At 44.0% G+C, this 20,466-nt stretch overlaps 1 long non-coding RNA gene across 1 annotated transcript in view; it reads left to right on the top strand.

Annotated features, from left to right (window-relative positions):
• LOC129459594 (uncharacterized) overlaps window positions 1-20,466 on the top strand; it is a 143,180-nt gene that overhangs the window by 81,402 nt on the left and 41,312 nt on the right. The window contains exon 3 of the long non-coding RNA XR_008650009.2: window positions 16,331-16,495. This is a non-coding gene — a long non-coding RNA (uncharacterized lncRNA). The remainder of the gene's footprint in view (window positions 1-16,330; window positions 16,496-20,466) is intronic.

Here is a 20,466-nt window from a genome sequence, read left to right as displayed (position 1 = left end):
ACACCTGTAATCCCAGGTGTGAGCCACCAAGCGTGGCCCCAGATGAAATTAATTTGACTAATATATTTTATTTAATCGAATGCATCCAATATACTATCATTTTAACGTGTAATCAATATAAAATTATTACTGAGATAGTTTACATTTTTTTCATACTAAATCATTGAAACCATTGGTGTGCATTACTCATAATAGCACATCTCAATTCGGGCCAGCCTCATTTCAAGTGCTCATGAATGCTGTGGCTGGTGGCTACAGTGCAGGTGTGCAACACGCTAGGTGTACTGCCTGAATTTCAGTGCACACTTAATGAATGCTAGCTGTCATAAATTTTCTCCCTTTGCTCATGCTGTTACATCTCCTCCTCCTTCTCTGTTGAAGTCTTGCTCCTACCTCGAGATTTGGCCAATTGGCCACATCCCCAAAGCCTTCTCCACACATCGTGTCAGAACAGATCCCCTCCTCTTTTTCTGGTTCCCCAATGCCTATTTCTATTGTAGATATTTTGTCTACCTTCATAGAATTTAAGCTCCTAAAGAGTTATAACCCATTTTTGATTCTTTATACCCTGGGTCCTAACTCAATGCCCGGCCCGTGGGAGGGGTGAAGTATGTGTCACATGAATGCATAGAGAGATAGGAGAATTGCTTGGGTGGCAGGGGAGGCGGTTGTGGGCTGCTTGTTTGTTTCTCTTTTTGTTATTTAATTTTTACATACTGGTGGGCAGAGCCAGCTCCCTCTTTCCCTCTTCCAACTTCCTCTCAAGGTCATTTCCCCAAGCTGGGCCTTGCTACAGAAAAACCATGATAAGAAAAGCAAATGTCTTCCTTAAACAGCGGCCCCAAGGGAAATCACGAAATGTAAGCAGAGGCACCCAAAGGCACAAACAACACCTTTCACGCGCTCTCTTACTTAGATGTTCTAAACCTTTGTGAAGTGGAAAGAGAAACTGCCCAACCTCCATTTCTGACAGGAATTTGAGCCCGGGAGGAAGAAGGCCCAGCAGATGAGGGTGCCGGAGAAAGGGGCACGTTCTCTGTGAGGTTCTCTCAGTGGAGCAGCCTGTCTGCTCCGGGTGGGGTGGGGGGTCACCGGCACAGGAGGGGCCATGTCACAGGGCAGCTGGGGGTTCTGGAGCAGGGCCGCTGTGTCCGTGGCTCACATTCTTTTATCACTGCTCTTTAGCCCAATTCTCAGTATCTGTTTTCCTCCTGGTTTCTGCCCCGAGAGTGAAGTTGGGGGCAGGGAGGGATACTGAGGCATTTTTAAACCCAGGGCTCATCTTTCACCTTTTGTCAAAGCTGTGCGTCAAGTTTGGTGGGCCCCAGCCCTAGTGCATCCCTGTCTCCTGTAACTTTAAGGAACTGCGGAGTTGCTGCGTTTGATGTGTCTTAACTTTTAACACAAAGCACACCAGGGCTGGTTAATGATCATGAACTGTCATGGCAGCCACTCTGCAAAGGTGACATTGATGGATGGAGCCTGCAGCTTTGAGGGAGGCGGGTGGGTGCAGGGGCAGAAGGTTTATTTAAGCCAAGGCTGATAATAGAGGGGCCTTGTGAGTCACTGACCAGCAGGACTTTAATGGGATAAAGAGAAGGGGAGAGTCCCCTTTCTGCACTGCCCTCTGAAGGGGTAGTTCTCATTCTCCTCATCTTGTCTACCAAATAAAAGCATTCCTTGAAGTTTCAGATCTATTTAAAATCTTCTTCTAAGAGGAGGAAAAAAAGCCCACCTCTGTAATCAACCTCGTCATCTTTCTTGGTTTGGCCTCATTTATTTAGAAGTTCATGTTTACCTTACTTAGCCATTTGAAAAAGGCATTCTTAAAGACATTGTGTAGGGAGGGTCTAAGTAAGAATGAATTCAATCTTCCAACTAGCCATAATCCCCTTGGGATTACCGATGAAATGTGAATAGGAGTACAATTGGGGTTCCTTAAGTGATTGTATTTTTCAAAAAAAAAAAAAAATTCAGGCTGCATGTGGTGACTCACACTTATAATCCAAACACTTTGGGAGGCTGAGGTGGGAGGATCACTTGAGGCCAGAAGTTTGAGACCAGAAGTTGGGCAATATAGTGAGACCTTGTCTCTACAAAAAATTATCCGGGATTACTGGCACATGGCTGTAGTCCTACCTTCTCAGGAGGCTGAAGCAGGAGGATTCCTTGAGCCCAGGGGTTCGAGGCTGCAGTAAGCTATGACTGTGCCACAGAATTCCAGCCTGGGCGAAGAGGAAAAAAAAAGTAAAAATTTGATTTCCATTTTGCTCTGAATTTGTTGATCATCACTCCCTCCAGTGCCACAACTTAGGAAGCATCTGTCTCTCTTTAGGTAAATATCAAGATGTCACTCTCATTTGTAAACAGTGCCCATGGTACTGTCAGACAAGCTGCTTTTCATCATGCACTCAGGGTTAGAAGCTAAAGCTTCTTTCTCGCCTTAGATATAGCTGTGCCATGTAAGTTTCATAAAAATAAGCTCTTGGTTAGCCGGGTGTGGTGGCACGTGCCTGTAATCCCAGCTCCTTGGGAGGCTGAGGCAGGAGAATTGCTTGAACCCAGGAGGCAGAGGTTGCAGTAGGCTGAGATCACACCACTGCACTCCAGCCTGGGCGACAGAGTGAGACTCCGTCTCAAAAAACAAACAAACTAACTAACAAAAAAGCTCTCAGGAAAATGGCCTGAACACAAATCTCTCCTTTGGATGGAGATGCCAAATTTGGATCTCCAGGGGACCTCTAATTCCTGAGGGTGGAGGCAGAGAGGCACACTATTGGGGTCCCCTGATAATTTTGTGGGCATGAGGGCTGATGCCCACTGGAGACATCTAGTTGGCTCCTTGCTTACTAAATTCAGCAGCTGATGGCCCATACTCATTGCTGGACAGCATAAACATCAGGTTCTGGTAAATAAACTCAAGCTATCAGGCAACTGCACAACATGCACTTAAGCTGTGACTGACAGTTTGCTGGGGGTGGACTTACAGTCTGGGGCCAAAGCTTTTGGGTGCAGAGCCTCCAAGGTTCCAAGATAAACAAATCTGTCGGTGAGAGTGACCAGAGTGTTAGGTCAGTCCAAGGGTCACTTATAGGTCATCCTGCTGGGAGCTTGGTCTCTGCTTTGTGTTTATGCTGGGGAGAAAAGCAGGAGGGGCCAGAGGGTTGGGTCTCCGCTGGGAAAACATCCCTGGCCTGCTCATCAGAGCCTCTGGAAGTGGATTGGTATCCCCCCTGCTCCCAGGAATCCAGTAAAGGGTATGGGTGCAGGCTTGTATTTTTTACAAGAGTTGATGAACAAGTTATTTTGGAAATATAGATTGCAAGATGTGTGGGGCCAGCTCACCTGGGCTGCAGAATGAAGCAAGGGTGTTCCAGGGCCTAGAGTGAGGTAGTAGATCACTGTGGGGAACTGGCAGCAGTCAGCATTGGAAAAGACAATTGAAGAAATGGAAAACTTTCCCTGTCCCTCTCCCTCTTATGGATCTTACAAATTTTCCTGGAAAATATTTTGCCAGGTTTACATTCCTTACCAGCTAGGGGCTTTTTTAGAGAGTGATCCTAATCTTGCTTTTTTCTTGTGCTTGGCTCTCTAAGATTGATAGAGAGGGGAAAGCAGGGGTATGTTTTATAGCCTCCTTAGTTGACTTTTAGCAAAGTGAAGATTGTCCTCCCCCGTGGACCCCTTGGCTTAGCCATCTCCCAGTTCTCTCTCATTTGAGGACAGTGTGGGGCAGAAAAAAGATGCAACCTCAAAAGAAGAGCTGGGCCGGGCGTGGTGTCTCACGCCTGTAATCCCAGCACTTTGGGAGGCCGAAGTAGGCGAATCACAAGGACCAGAGATTGAGACCATCCTGGCCAACATGGTGAAACCCCGTCTCTATTGAAAATACAAAAATTAGCTGGGCGTAGTGGTGCGCACCTATAGTCCCAGCTACTTGGGAGGTTGAGGCAGGAGAGTTGCTTGAACCTGGGAGGTGGAGGTTGCAGTGAGCCGAGATCATGCCACTGCACTCCAGCCTGGGTGACAGAGTGAGACTCCATTTCAAAAAAAAAAAAAAAAAAAAGAGCTGATGACATTTAAAATTTCATTATTGCTTGCTATAGAAAATAGCCCAATTTAATAAAAGGTCTAAAGGAGCTAATGTCTTCAGATAAGCCAGAAGCTGGAAGTACTCACAAACAAGCCCTTGGGGTTACTGGTAGGCCACATTGAAATAAATCCAATTTACAAAATATATAATACATTAAAGATACATTTAAAGATATGTGTAAAGATGCATCATTAATGGGCCGGGTGCAGTGGCTCCCGCCTGTAATCCCAACATTTTGGGAGGCTGAGGCAGGCGGATCACAAGGTCAGGAGACTGAGACCATCCTGGCTAACACAGTGAAACCCTGTCTCTACCAAAAATCCAAAAAATTAGCCAGGCATGGTGGCACGTGCTGTAGTCCCAGCTACTTGGGAGGCTGAGGCAGGAGAATCGCTTGGACCCGGGAGGCGGAGGTTGCAGTGAGCCAAGATCGAGCCACTGCACTATAGCCTGGGCAACAGTGAGACTCTGTCTCAAAAAAAAAAAAAAAAAAAAAAGATGCATTAATGATATATGTAAAGATACATATAAAGATATGATTAAAAGAATTGAAATTATACTGAGGGCGTGGTGGCATGCACCTGTATTCCCAGCTACTTGGGAAGATCGCTTGAAGCCACAGTAATGTGAGGCTGTAGTACGCTATGATCACACCTGTGAATAGCCTCTACACTCTGGCCTGGGCGATACAGCAAGGTCTGATTTCTAAAAAAAAAAAAAATTAAATTAAAAAAAAGAAAGTCGAAATCATACCGAGTGTTTATGACCACAATGGAATCAAACTAGGAATCAATACCAGAAAGGTTAACAGGAGAATCTCCAAACCCTTGGAAACTAGACATAAAGAGGAAAGTCTTTTTTTGGAAGTATCAAGGGAAATTAAAAAAACATATTGAACTGAATGAAAATGAAAATAAAATATACCAAGATTTGTGGGATACAGCTAAGGCAATGCTGAGAGGAAAATTTATAGCATTAAAGGCTTACACTAGCTGGGCACAGTGGCTCATGCCTGTAATCCCAGCACTTTGGGAGGACGAGGCGGGCGGATCATGAGGTCAGGAGATCGAGACCATCCTGGCCAACACGGTGAAACCCTGTCTCTACTAAAAATACAAAAAAAGTAGCCGGGCGTGGTGGCGGGTGCCTCTTGTCCCAGTTGCTGGGGAGGCTGTGGCAGGAGAATGGCGTGAACCCGGGAGGCGGAGCTTGCAGTGAGCCGAGATCGTGCCACTGCACTCCAGCCTGAGTGACAGAGCAAGACTCCATCTCAAAAAAAAAAAGCTTACACTAGAAAAGAGGGAAAAAAACCTATGCCAATCAGAGGGAAGGAAGCAATAAAGATAAAAGTAGAAATCAGTGAAATTGAAAACAGAAAAAGAATTAAGAAAATCAATGGAACAATGGTTGGTCTTTAAAAAGATCAATAAAATTGACAAACCTCTAGAAGGAGAGACAAACCAAGGAAGAGAAAAGACACAAATTACAACTATCAGAAGTGAAACAGGGGCTTTCACTACGTGTCTTGAAAACATCAAAAGGACAATAAGGGAATACTGCAAACAACTCTGCATCCATAAATTTAGATCTGAGATGACTTAGATAAAATGTACTGATTCCTCAAAAAACACAAACTACAGGCTGTGTGTGGTGGCTCACACCTGTAATCCCAGCACTTTGGGAGGCCAAGGCGGGCAGATGACGAGGTCAAGAGATAGAGACCATCCTGGCCAACATGGTGAAACCCCGTCTCTACTAAAAATATAGAAATTAGCTGGGCTTGGTGGCATGTGCCTGTAGTCCCAGCTACTCGGGAGGCTGAGGCAGGAGAATCACTTGAATCCGGGAGGCAGAGGTTGCAGTGAGCCAAGATCACACCACTGCACTCCAGCCCGGAGACAGAGCGAGACTCTGTCTCAGAACACACACACACACACACACACACACATACACACACACACTACTTCAACTCATCTGAGTTGGAATAGATAATTTCACTAGCTCTATAGTTATTAAGGACATTTAATTCATAATGAACCCCCCCCCGCACACACACACACACACACACACACAAATACACACAAATCTTTAGACCTAAATAGTTTTGCCAGAGCATTCTATCAAATGTTTAAACAAGAATTAGGCTGGGTGTGGTGGCTCACACCTATAATCCCAGCACTTTGGGAGGCCAAGGTGGGAGGATCACTTGAGCCCAGGAGTTCAAGAGCAGCCTGGGCAACATAAGGAGACCCCCATCTCTACAAAAAAGAAAAAAAAAATTAGCCAGATGTGGTGACACACACCTGTGGTCTCAGCTACTCAGGAGGCTGAGGTGGGAGGATTACTTGAGCCTGTGAGGTCGAGGCTGCAATGAGCCATGATTGTGCCACTGCACTCTAGTCTGGGCAACAGAGTGAGACCCTGTCACACACACACAAATTTAAAGAAAAAAGAAGTAACACCAATTCCACACAATATTTTTTCCAGAAAATAGAAGAAGGAACACTTTGTGATACATTTGATGAAGCTAGTATAATCTTGATAACAAAACCAGAAAAAGACTGACAAAAAAGAAAACTACATAACAATATCGTTTGGGAATACAAATTCAAAAATCTCTCTCTTTTTTTTTTTTTTTTGAGAAAGGGTCTTGCTCTGTCAACCAAGCTGGAGTGCAGTGGCACTATCATGGCTCACTGCAGCCTCAATCTCCCAGGCTCAGGTAACCCTCCCACCTCAGCATCCCGAGTTGCTGGGACTGCAGGTGCATGCCATCACACTTGGCTAGTTTTTGTATTGTTTGTAGAGACGGGGTTTCGCCATGTTGCTCGGGCTGGTCTCAAACTCCTGGATGCAAGTGATCCTCCTGCCTTGGCCTCACAAAGTGCTGGGATTACATGCAGGAGCCACTGCACCTGGCCTCAAAAATTGTTGATAAAATAATAGCAAATAGAATTCAGCAATATATGAAAATAATTAAACACCAAGACCAAGTGGTATTTATTGTAGGATGCAAGACTGATTCAAACTTTGTAAAATGAACCAATCAATGTAATCCACCATATTAATAGGCCATAGAAGAAAAATAACTTGATTATATTAACCCACTTATCATTAAATGCATTTGACAAATTTTGTACCTATTCCTGATAAAAAAAACTTTCAGAAAAATAGGAAGAGATGAGAAATTCCTCAATTTGATAAAGAACATCTATAAAATATCCACCACTAACATTATACTTAACAATCAAAGACTAACACTGGGGAGAAGGTAAGGATGTGTGCTGTCACTGCTCACATTCAACATAGTTCTGGAAGTTCTACTCAGTGCAACAGGGCAGGTGAAGGAAATAAAAGACATACAGGTTAAAAAGAAAAAATGGAAACTGTCTTTATTTGCAGGTAACATAATTGTCTACATAGAAAATCCCAAAGAATTAAAAAACAAAAACAAAACAAAAACCTCTAGAACTAAAACAAATTAGTTCAGCAAAGTCATGGGCTACAGGATAGACACATGAAAATCAATTGTATTTTTATATACTAGCAATGGAAATGACAACAACAAAATACTACACCATTTATAATCACTCAAAAAAAAGAAATAGGCTGGACGCGGTGGCTCACACCTGTAATCCCAGCACTTAGGGAGGCCAAGATGGGCAGATCACAAGGTCAGGAGTTCGAGACCAGCCTGGCCAACATAGTGAAACCCCGTCTCGATTAAAAATACAAAAATTAGCCAGGCGTGGTGGCGTGCGCCTGTAGTCCCAGCTACTCAGGGGGCTGAGGCAGGAGAATCACTTGAACCCAGGAGGTGGAGGTTGCAGTGAGCTGAGATCGTGTCACTGCACTTCAGCCTGAGCAACAGAGCGAGACTCTGGCTGAAAAAAAAAAAAAAAAGAGAAAAATATTTAGGAAGTCTGAAAAAACATGTATAAGATTTGTATATTGACAGCTACAAAATGCTAATGAGGGAAATTAGACAAGATCTAAACAAATGGAGAGAAATGCCACACTCATGGACTAGAAGACTCATTTATAGTAAATGTCAATTTTCCTCAAATTGAAGTACAGTTTTTTTTTTTTTTTTGAGATGGAGTCTTGCTTTGTCACCCAGGCTGGAGTGCAGTGGCGTGATCTCGGCTCACTGCAACCTCCACCTCCCGGGTTCAAGTGATTCTCCTGCCTCAGCCTCCCAAGTAGCTGGGACTACAGACCCGTGCTACCGTGCCTGGTTAATTTTTTGTATTTTTAGTAGAGACGGAGTTTCACTGTGTTAGCCAGGATGGTCTCAATCTCCTGACCTCATGATCTGCCTGCCTTGGCCTCCCAAAGTGCTGGGATTACAGATGTGAGCCACCGCACCTGGCCTGAAGTACAGCTTTAATGTAATTCCTGTCAAAATTCCAGCAGGATTTTGATTATTTTAAAACTTATATGGAAAGACAAAGGACCTAGAATAGTTAAAACAATTCTGAAAAAGAATAAATTGGGAAGAATCAACCTACCTGATTTTAATTTTATTTTTTATTTAAAAAAAATAAGCCAGACATGGTGGCTCATGCCAGTAATCCCAACACTTTGGGAGGCTGAGTCTGGCAGATCCCTTGAGGTCAGGAGTTCGAGACCAGCCTGGCCAACATGGTGAAACCCCATCTCTACTAAAAATACAAAAATTAGCCAGGCGTGGCATGCACCTATAATCCCAGCTACTAGGAAGGCTGAGGTAGGAGAATCACTTGAACCCCGGAGATGGAGGTTGCAGTGAGCCAAGATTGTGCCACTGCACTCCAGCCTGGGCAACAGAGCAAGACTCTGTCTCAAAAAACAAAAAGTAAAAATAAAAAGAGAAAAAAATAGAGATGAGGTCTTGCTATATTGCCTAGGCTGGTTTTGAACTCCTGGGCTCAAGTGATCCTCTTGCCTCAGCCTCCCAAAGTGCTAGGATTACAGGTGTGAGCCACTGCGCTGGGATCAACCTACCTGATCTTAGGACTTAATATACATAGTAATCAACATTGTGTAGTATTGGCAGAGACATAAGTACATAGATCAATGGAACAGAGAACCCAGAAATAGACTCACACGAATATACAAAACTAATTTTTAACAAATGTACAAAAGCAATTCAATGAAAGATAGCCTTTTATAAACAGTGCTGGAGCAATTGGACATCCATAGGCAAAAAACAAAACAAAAGAAAACAAAAAGAACCTCAAGTCTCACACCTTATATAAAAATCAAAACTATAGGAAAAAATAAAAAGTTGTAGAAAAAAATTTTAAAATTAAAAATAAAAAATTTTTTTTTAAATTCTAAAAAATATACCCAACTACTTTAAAAAATTAGTTGGGTATATTTTTTTAACTTGATAAACTGTACTTCATTAGAATTAAAAACTTTTACTCTATAAAAGACCACGTGAAGAGGATGAAAACACAAGCTAGAAGCTGGGACAGAATATTTGCAAACCACATATCTGGCAAAGGACTAGTATCTCGAAAATATAAAGAACCCTCAAAACTCTACAGTAAAACCATCAAACAATCCAACTGAAAAATGGACAATCAGAAGAGACATTTCTCTAAAGAAGGCATACAGATGGCAAATAAACACATGAAAGGATGTTCAACACCATTAGCCATTATGAAAATACAAATTAAAACCAAAATGAGATATCACCATACACCTATCAGAATGTTTAAACAAAACGTTGTGATAACACTATTTCTGCAGGTGAAGATGTGCTGAAGACCAGCATGCTTTGCTGATGGGTGTAAAATGCTTCAGCATCTCTGTAAAGCAGTTTGTCAGTTTCTTCAATAACTAAGTATGCAATTATGATGTGACTCAACAATTACACTCCTGGGCATTTATCCCAGGGAAATGAAAATTTATGTTCACACAAAAACTTGTACATGGATATTTGTAACACCTTTATTCCTAATAGCAAAACTGAAACAACCCAGATGTCCTTCAACAGGTTACTGGTTAAACAGACTGCAGTTCATCAATACCATGAAATACCACTCAGCAATAAGAAGAAACAGAGGGTGGAGACACACAACAACTTGGATGGATCTCAAGGTATTGGGGAAAAAAGCAAATCTCAGAATGATTCCATTCATATGATATTCTTGAAATGAAAAAATTACGGAAATGAACGACAGATTAGTATTGCCAAACATTAAGGAAGTAGTAGGGGTGGAAGGGAAGGGCAGTATGAGTTATCCTTGTAGTGATGGAACCATTCTATTCTATGTCTTCTCTGTAATGCTGTCAATATTCTGGTTGAAATACTGTGCTGTAGTTTTGCAGGATGTTATCAGTGGGAGATATAGCATTTTGATTCTTCTAAAATATAGATGGAAAGGAAAAGGAACTAGAATAGCTAAAACAATCTTGAAAGAGAATAAAGTGGGAAGAATCAGTACCCAAAATACTGGCTAGAGAGTACCCAGGATCTCTTAGCATTATTTCTTACAACTGCATGTGAGTTTACACTTATATCAAAGGTTTAATTAAGAATATTTTTCAGCCGGGCATGGTGTCTCACGCCTGTAATCCCAGCACTCTGGGAGGCTGAGGTGGGCGGATCACCTGAGGTCAGGAGTTCGAGACCAGACTGACCAACATGGTGAAACCCTGCCTCTACTAAAAATACAAAATTAGCTGGGTGTGGTGGCGCATGCCTGTAATCCCAGATACTCGGGGCGCTGAGGCAGGAGAATTGCTTGAACCCGGGAGGCAGAGGTTGCGGTGAGCTGAGAACGCACCATTGCACTCCAGCCTGGGCAAAAAGAGCAAAACGCCATCTCAAAAAAAAAAAAAAAATTTCAGATATATCAGGAATTGTAGTCGAATACCTTTAAATTATGAGCTTGTATATATTTTAGGTAGTTGCTCAAATTAATATTTAACACATCTGTTTTATTTACATACGCATCTGTTTGTTTCCACATCTGTTTTATTTATCCAGTATTCTGGAATGAGCTACAGTATAAAGTAACCTACACTTTTTTTTTTTTGAGACGGAGTTTCACTCTTATTGTCCAGGCTGGAGTGCAATGGCGCAATCTCGGCTCACCGCAACCTCCGCCTCCTGGGTTCAAGTGATTCTCCTGCCTCAGCCTCCTGAGTAGCTGGGATTATAGGCATGCGCCACCATGCCCGGCTAATTTTTTGTATTTTTAATAGAGACTGATTTTCCCCATGTTGGTCAGGCTGGTTTCAAACTCCTGACCTCAGGTGATCCACCTGCCTTGGTCTCCCAAAGTGCTGGGATTACAGGCGTGAGCCATCGCGCCTGGCCAACCTACACTTTTACTCTCACCAAAACTCCATGTGTGTCTGTCCCATTTGTTCTGTCATAAAACTTCTCATCCACTCCCTCAATCAGTGATTTATTCATTCAAACATGTTTGGTGTGCAAAGGATGAGTGAGGCTCAGTGCCATCTTGGTGTCGCACCATTAAGCCAGACCTTTCTATCCATATTTGTGGCTCTCAGATATTGTAGAAGTGACATGCTGAAGTCTGATTTAGATTCCTTTGTGAAAACCACTTTTGGAGTGTCAGTTTTTGGGCTTTTGAAAAGCCTTCTTCAGAATTTGCAACCCAAAGAAGGTACAAAAGTCTTCTGGTTTCTCCCAAGATGTCGCTCATTAGATCAATGGACTTTTCAAATAACATGGAAGGTGAAGAAGCCCTTTCTTCTTTAGGGTTTTGTAGACCAAATACATTAGTTAATTTAAAAAATATGAATAAAAGTGTAAAGAATGGGTAGATGGAAATTTTGTTTTTCTCTCAATTCTCCTGTAAGACCCTCGGCAGAAATGGGTCTGCCAACATTTGATCCCAAGAATTCTTAACCAGAAGTCCCTGGATAAGTCTGGGCACTGGCTGAAATGGCATGCCGTATTTTGGGATATGTACATTCTTCTGGAGAGGGAATCCACAGCTTCCAAGGATTCCCTTGAAAGGGTCTGTGAACCAGAAAATGTAAGAATACCTGTTTTAATGGCTGAAGGATCCAGAGATGTAGAAAGAACTAGAAATATGTGGGAAGAGCCTATCCATGGCCTGATGATGGAGCTGGCTTTCATCTTCACCCTTCCCACCGGTTCAAGGGCTGACTCAAACACCTCCTCCCTGTGAAGCTTTCTCTGATCAGCTCACCTCCTCTCAGCCAGAAGCCATCTCTTCTCTGAGCTTCCAGAGTCTTTGCTTGCTCTTCTTTTAAGACACTTACCGGCCAGATGTAGTGGCTCACGCCTGTAATCCCAGCACTTTGGGAGGCCAAGGTGGGAGGATCACTTGAGGCCAGGAGTTCGAGACCAGCCTGGACAACATAGGGAGACCCTGTCTCTACAAAATAAATAGATAAATAAATAAATAAGACACCACTTTCTATCACATGTGAATCTAGATATTGCCTCTATTCACTGCCCCTGTACCATTATGGATTTGTTCTAAGTGGATGATCTAGACATATTTGTTGGGCGAGTAGTGGTCCTTACAGGTTTGGTAGCAGCCCTTCAGAATTGGCCTGGAGATAAGAACGGTTGGTTCTTTTGCTTTTCAACAAAAAATGTAAGGCATTGGGCATTAACGGGCATTTTACATGACGTGAACTGCCCAGTGGGGAAGGTAGTCAGTTCTTCTGCAGGGACTGAATGCCTGCTCAGTGAGAAACTGTAAGCAACCCTTTCATCTTTTTTTTTTTTTTTTGAGATGGAGTCTCGCTCTGTCGCCCAGGCTGGAGTGCAGTGGTATGGTCTCAGCTCACTGCAAACTCCGCCTCCCGGGTTCACACCATTCTCCTGCCTCAGCCTCCCGAGTAGCTGGGACTACAGGTGCCCGCCACCACGCCTTGCATCTTCTAAATCCAGCTCAGCTGTGGCATTATAAATAGCATGCTGCCTTGTCCCAGCTGTCTTATTTGTGAAATACCTAGAAAAACTCCCCCAACCTCCTGACTTCACCTTTTCTTTAGGGTAAATCTATTATTTTAAGGGAGGGTGGGAGTGGAGAGAGGGACTCAAGTATTCCTTGTTCCAGTGGAATTTGTCCCAACCTCCCACAGCATTGCCTCCAGCCCCTGTCTTGCATTCTTGGCTTTTGAAGAGGCGGGGCAACCCCCTTCTTATCTGGGATTGCCTGCTTAAACAAACTCAGTGGTGTGGAGGTATTGTCCTTTGGAAACTTGGCCTGGGACACTTTACCAAGTGTCTGCAAACATTTAGACATGGAAAACTACCCACTGTTAACCCAGAGCCCATTGTCTCTTTTCAGGGCTGCTCTTCTCTGAAAGTGGCTTGTGGTTGGGGGTGGAGGTGGTGAGAGTTGGCCCAAGGGAATCCCTCAGTTGGGGCTCTGGGCTGGGGAATTGTGCTGCTGTTTGTTTAAACAACCTGAGTGTAATTGGATTGTTTGAGATGCCCAAGATGTTTGGGAAAGTGGGGGAAGGGAGGCAGCTTGCTGGGGGAGAGAGTCACCAGCAGGGACTTTGATGGGTGGCAGGCTGGGTGGTTGTCAGCCTCCAGATTGCAAAGCCAGTGGGAAGGATGGCCCTTCCGGCTTGTCCGTGGGCACATCAGGACCTGGGTCAATAGGTCGGACCACGTAGTCTATAAAATATTAAAGCTAGTACTCGAGGGGTGGATCAGGATATGAGGAATATTTAACTTAAAATCAATTATCCCTTTTTAACCATAACAATCTAAGGATAGCACAAATGCACGGTTACATGTTTGCTTGTTATTTAGATCTGATTTTTTAAAATCCCACAAAAATGGTTGTAATGACCAACTCAGGTTTCACTAGTAAGAATGCTGGGTAGGAATTCTTAAGGAGTTGCTACATCATTCCTTGGGACAGAACAGGGGTTATCGGGCAGTATTTGACAGGCCTAAGGAAAAAATAAGTCTGTGCTTTATTGTAGGGATCATACCCTTCCATTTGACCTAGGGAAAAGGGCAAAGAGTGTTAAAAAAAATGAGAAGAATTTGGGAATAATAGAAGGAATCTTTGCAATGCTGGGCCTGGCCAGCACCGCCCTGTGAGATCAGACCTCACGTGAACCATGTTCTTACGTCACCTGAGGCATGCAGGTAGACTCCACAAACCAGGTGTGAATACTTATTAGGGATGCTTACCATGTAAGAAATAATTAGAAAAGGTAAGGGGCTCCTATTACATGGCAGGCTCCCAAATTTGTAATTTTACTTAATCACTGCTGGAACCTGTGACAGAGGTTAGTAGAAAAAATAGACTGTGGCTCAGAGGGGTGAAATGAACTTGCCCAGACCACAAAGAGGGAAATGGTTCAATCTGGATTTGCATTAAGATCCTTCTGTTTTCAAAATGCTTTCTCTTTCCAATACACTATATTCAAACTACTCCCTCCCCTGCAAAAAAAAGAATAAAAATGCAGAAGTAATCACCGTGCAGGTTCAAAAACAACCCTCTTTCGATATGCCAGTAGCATATCACACATATAGGCCTTCAGCGAAATAATCAATTAGGGAAAGGATAGAAATGTTAATATTGGTAAAACGTACTGATCTTCTGATTGGGAATACATTTTAGATTATTTGAGAATGGAGTGCTTGTCATCTTCATTTTAAGATGGCTATCAGTTTTTGAGGTTAGCCCTTAGTTAAAATAAAGTTATTGTCAAGTATCTTGTAACATTTAGTGGAACAATACCTGACAGGGTACATTTACCCTTTCACCTTTTTTTTTTTGAGACAGAGTTTCACTCTGTGGCCCAGGCTGGAGTATAGTGGCATGATCTCAGCTCACTGCAACCTCCGCCTCCTGGGCTCAAGTGATTCTCCCACCTCAGCCTCCCAAGTAGCTGGGAAGCGCAAGCCACCACACCTAGCTAATTTTTGTGGGGTTTTTTTTTTTTTTTTTTTTCTGTGGAGACAGCGTTTCGCCATGTTGCCTAGGCTGGTCTCAAACTCCTGGACTCAAGGGATCCACCTGCCTCAGCCTCCTAAAGTGCTGGGATTACAGGTGTGAGCCACTGTGCCTGGCCTAACCTTTGACTCTTAACATGATTATCTCTGTAACAGAAAAATAGCTTTGTAAAGGCGTTGTCTTTTTTTTTTTTTTTTTTTTTGAGACAGAGTCTTCCTTTGTCACCCAGGCTGGAGTGCAGTGGTGCACTAATAGCTCACTGCAGCCTTAAACTCCTAGGCTCAAGCAATCCTCCTGCCTCAGCCTCCTGAGTAGCTGGGACTATAGGTGTATGCCACCATGCCCAGCTCAAATTTTTTAACATTTATTTTTAATTTATTTGTTTTCACTGTGTTACCTAGGCTCATCTTGAACTCCTGGCCTCAGGTGATCCTCCCATTTCAGCCTCCCAAAGTGGGATCATAGCTGTGAATCACCATGCCCAGCCAGCTTTGTAAAGTTTAAAAGATTCATAACAGTATTTTGACAAATACTTCAGAATATTGTTTTCAGAGAAAAGGGCTTTCTGTACTTCCCGAGCAGCTCAGTTTTGCACAGGCTCCAAGCAGCAGCTACTTCTGTTGCTTGGCTGGTGGGTGTCATTTCATGGGCATAGAGAACCACTGTGCAAACAGTAGTGTAACAGACAGCACAGAACAATTGCTGTTTCTATGCCATTTGGCAACTCCATTCTCCTAGACTCTGAGGGCTTCTTAAGGTAAGAGCCAAGGAGCTTTTCAAAATCACACCATGACCACACTGGTTTCGTGGGAGCTGATAGCTTCTTCTAGCACTCCAGGTCTTTGACACCAGAAGGCTGCCTGGCTCCAAATACGGAAAAATTGAAGGTGTTGGATGGGCGTGGTGGCTCACGCTTGTAATCCCAGCACTTTGGGAGCCGAGGCGGGTGGATCGCAAGGTCAGGAGTTACGGAACAGCCTGGCCAACACAGTGAAACCCTGTCTCTACTAAAAATACAAAAATTAGCCAGGCATAGTGGCAGGTGCCTGTAATCCCAGCTACTGGAGAGGCTGAGGCAGGAGAATCGCTTGAACCTGGGAGGTGGAGGTTGCAGTGAGCCAAGATCGTGCCATAGCACCTCAGCCTAGGCGACAGAGCTAGACTCCGTCTCAGGGGGGAGAAAAAGAAAAAAAGAAAAAAAATGAAGGTGTCAGCTAAGTAAAGGGAATATTTACAATATAAAGGAATGGAAGCGCAGCGAGGCTGGTGGTGCAGCACTGGAGGGTCAGTGTCTTTTTATCCTTTGCAGTTTGCAGAGGATGCAGCAGGTGAGTCCTGTAGACATCAGAGGGGCTTCGACGCTGCACAGCTGCCACTCCGGGGGACACTGCTGGCCTTAATCACATCATGGAGACCACAAGGATGCTGGGAATGCACTTCCCATTGGCCGAGCTGAGGATATGAGCAGGCTATGGTGAGCCAGGGTTTCCATTTCTCTTCCCGCCATGAGAATTTCATGCCAGTCGATTTTAACATAATAATTTATTTTGCATTTTGCTGTCCTCACTAAGGTATGCATGGATTGTTAAAGATTGGGAAGTTTGTTCTTTGATTGGATTCTTTGATCGGATGGATAGGATCCTTCCATCTCTTTAAGAATGCCACCTCCTCCTCCAGCCCCAATCCTGGCTTCCCAAATTCCAAGCTCCCAACACTTGAAAGGCCCAAACCTTGTTAGGTTTGATGATAGCAATTTACAATTAACAAATACGTTGGTAATGAGTGTTCTTTTCTGTAGGTTTGTTTAAAAGTGAAAACAATGTGGCTAGTCATAAAAGTTTCTCTTTGTTTTAGGCTGGATGGCTCACGGGTTCAGAGGAGGGACAGCACTTGTTGCAGAGAATGAGATTTAGTGTGATGTGTATAAAGGTGTTTCACGGCTAAAGACCAAACAGAGACTAGTGTCTCCCACTCAGGAAGAATAATCACCATGCTAATGGATTCAAATTCTGTTACATAGAATAACCACAGGTTTAAATAAGACTCTGCCTGCTTTATAATTATCAGTATGTGAAAATACACTGAATCAAGGCTGGGTGTAGCGGCTCATGCCTGTAATCCCAGCACTTTGGGAGGCTGAGGTGGGAGGATCACTTGAGGGCAGGAGTTCAAGACCAGCTTGGCCAATCTGGTGAAACCCCATCTCTACTAAAATACAAAAATTAACTGGGTGTGGTGGGAGGCACCTGCAATCCCAGCTACTGGGGAGGCTGAGGCAGGAGAATCGCTTGAGCCCAGGAGGTGGAGGTTGCAGTGAGCTGAGATTGTGCCACTGCACTCCAGCCTGGGTGACAGAGTGAGTCTCTGTCTCAAAAAAAAAAAGAAAAAAAATATATATACAAATCAAGATGACTCTTAGATATTTGGCTAGAGCCACTGGGTTGATGGGTAATGTTAGTTCTCAAGGAAAGGACCTGGGACAAGTTTATTTGTCACATTCTCTGTTTTGATTATTTCCAAAATGATCAAGATAGGAAATAAGGAGAACAGGTTGGGTGTGTACATATGTGTATTGAATCCATGCTTAAATTCACATGCTCTGAAATCAGAGTTCATGCGTCCAAATCCCAGTTTCACCACTTACTACTTGGGTGATCTTGGGCAAGTGTGTTTATCTCTCTGTGTTTTCGGATCCTAATATAGAAAATAGGTATAACCTGGGAGGAGCGGCTCACGACTATAATCCCAGTACTTTGGGAGGCCAAGGCGGGCAGATCACTTGAGCTCAGGAATTTGAGACCAGCCTGGCCAACAGGGTGAAACCCCGTCTCTACTAAAATACAAAAATTAGCTGGGTATGGTGGCGTGAGCCTGTACTCCCAGCTACTCGGGAGGCTGAGGCAGGAGAATTGCTTGAACCCGGGAGGCAGAGGTTGCAGTGAGCTGAGATTGGGCCACTGTACTCCAGCCTGGGCAACAGAGTGAGACTGTCTCAAAAAAAAAAAAAAAGGTATAATTATAGGGTTAAATAAGACCATATATTTATAAACTCATGTGCTGAGCACAACGTAGAAACTCAATATGTGAAGATCATTTATATTAGTAGTAGTGGTAGTAGCAGTAATATTTCTTCTGGGAATAGCACAGGAGCAGTCTAAGGAGGCAACAGTGGGTGCGTCATGATGGGCAAACAGTAGGAAGAAATGCCTGTGTTGGTACCATTTCCCAAACTGTGAAAACAGAGCCAAGAAAGCTTTGACTGACAAAACTCCCGGAAGCCTCAAGGCAGGTTCTTGCAGGGAAGAGGTCATTGTGGCATCTTGGATAGAAACAGTGGGCTGGGAAGGAATGAGACCAAGGATTGAATGCTGGAGCTGTGGCTTACCAGCTCTGAAACTTGGATCAAATTCTCTGAGCTTAATGTCTTCATTTGTAAATTGTGGATTAAAAATACCTAAATGACAGGGCTGTTGTGATGATAGATAGTGTTCTTATGTTAAAGTGTCCCACTTGGGTGGATATGCAGGAAATGTTTGTTTTCCAAATAGCATCTGACTTCTTACTGAATAATGAATCCTTGAAGGCACACAGTCCTCTGAGCTGGAGGCCAGGAGTACCTTTTGAAATCACGACGGAAGGGGCGGCCCTGAGCAGCTGCGGGTCCCTCCCAGGCCGACTCAGACCTTTCACCCAGGCCTTTGGGCCTCGTGCTTTGGGAGTCAGGAACCCCAGACTCAAGTCCTTTCTGGCCCAGCCCTTTCTTGGGCTCATTGTTCTGGGAGGCCTTGCACTATTTGTTCATCTAATCTGTTAGCGAAAAGGCAAACTAAATATCCTTCATTTGGACCTTTGGCTCATAGCCCACAAAGGACAGAACTGTCCTACCCGGGGTGGCTAGTGGCACCCCTGTCTTTGTTCCTGTCTGGCCTCCCTAAAAGGCCCTGGGCAGAGAGCTGTGACAGGTGCTTGGGAAAGGGCCTGGTGTCTCTGCCTCTCCAGGCCTGTTTGGACTTGATTCCTATTCTCTGATGCCAGGAGGGGCCCTAGAAAAGCCCTGGGACAATACCTATCAAGCCCAAGTAACAAATAGAGGTACCTAAAGTTCAAACAGGCGTGTCCCTTCCTATTTTGTACCTATTGCGGAGTGAAGCCAGGGTCCAAAGCCACTTTGCCTGGCTGTAGATGGCCTGTCTACTACTTACTCCCTGACCTGCTGTCTCCCTCAAGTCATTCCCCGACTGTGTGATGGACACACTCCCTGGCCAGGTAATCAACTCTCCACTAAGCAGGCTGCCCACCCAGATTTCTCTGCCCTGTCTCATGCGCAGGGATCCCTCCCACCTCCACTCCATCCTGAGAATACCCTGGTTCACTCCCCTATCTCCTGGGCCTCTGTCTGGGTGGCCCATGACTTCCACCTGGAATGCCATTATTTCCAAATCCCATTCTCCCTTCAAGTCCCAGCTGAAGTCCTGCCTCCTCACGATACCTTCCTGTCCATCCAGCTCCCGGGAGCACCTCCTTCAGCCTCCTATGGCGTCCACTCTCCCCTCACAGGAGAGCTGCCCAGTAATCATCTTTTGTGTGTTTGCTGCTTCATTTTGTGTGTTTTCTGTTTAATTTGTATCTTCCTGTTCCTCCTTCCAACCCTACACACATCTTTCAACTGGATTACAGGGCCCTGAAAAGGCAGCCAGTGTTGGACCGGCTCATGGCTGCCGCAGAGGAGCCACCCTCCTTGGAGAAGCAAGGCTGCATCCCCCTTTTTTTGCTGACTTAACAACATCCTGTTTCTACTTTGTGAGATGGCAGTGACTCACCACTAATGGTGGCTATTATTCACACCCTTACTTTCATAATTCAAACTAATTAGGAAACACGTATCTGTCAGGTTCTCTATGGGACTGGATTGCTAGAGGCAAAAAAAGTGCTAGAGTCAATAAGTTTAATCAGTAACAGAAGTAAAGTATAGAGTCCCAAAGGAAACCTTTAGGAAAGGTCTTCATGAGTCTGCTTATAAGTTAAGGAAGAGGCCTCCCAAGCAACAGGTCCCAGACATTCCTACTCCACCTACGGACTGAATGCTTATTAAGTTCTGACAACATGCGGGACTGAAAATTTCTCCAGGCATTTATGAGGGTCATGCTATTAAAATGAGATAAAGAATGAAATATGTTTGATATCATTATACAGACGTATACATAACTGTGTATGTGTGTGTGTGTGTGTACTCTTTTTTGTTTTCTTTTGTTTTCTATTTTGTTGTATGGAGTCAGAAAGATCTAGCTGGGTTCAGATCCCAGCTTTGCTACCCACCGGCTCTGGGACCTTGGATACATCTCTTAACCTCTCTTGCCCATTGATCATTTATAAAATGTGAGCAATATTCCTTCCTTGAAGGGGTGTTGAGAACTATAACTGAGATAAGGGTGTGGTCTGGGACTA

Source organism: Symphalangus syndactylus, chromosome 1 (genome assembly GCF_028878055.3).
Source record: "Symphalangus syndactylus isolate Jambi chromosome 1, NHGRI_mSymSyn1-v2.1_pri, whole genome shotgun sequence".
Taxonomy (NCBI): Eukaryota; Metazoa; Chordata; class Mammalia; order Primates; family Hylobatidae; genus Symphalangus; species Symphalangus syndactylus.
Note: the sequence above shows the minus strand (reverse complement) of the source record. Positions and strands in the feature narration are given on the sequence as shown.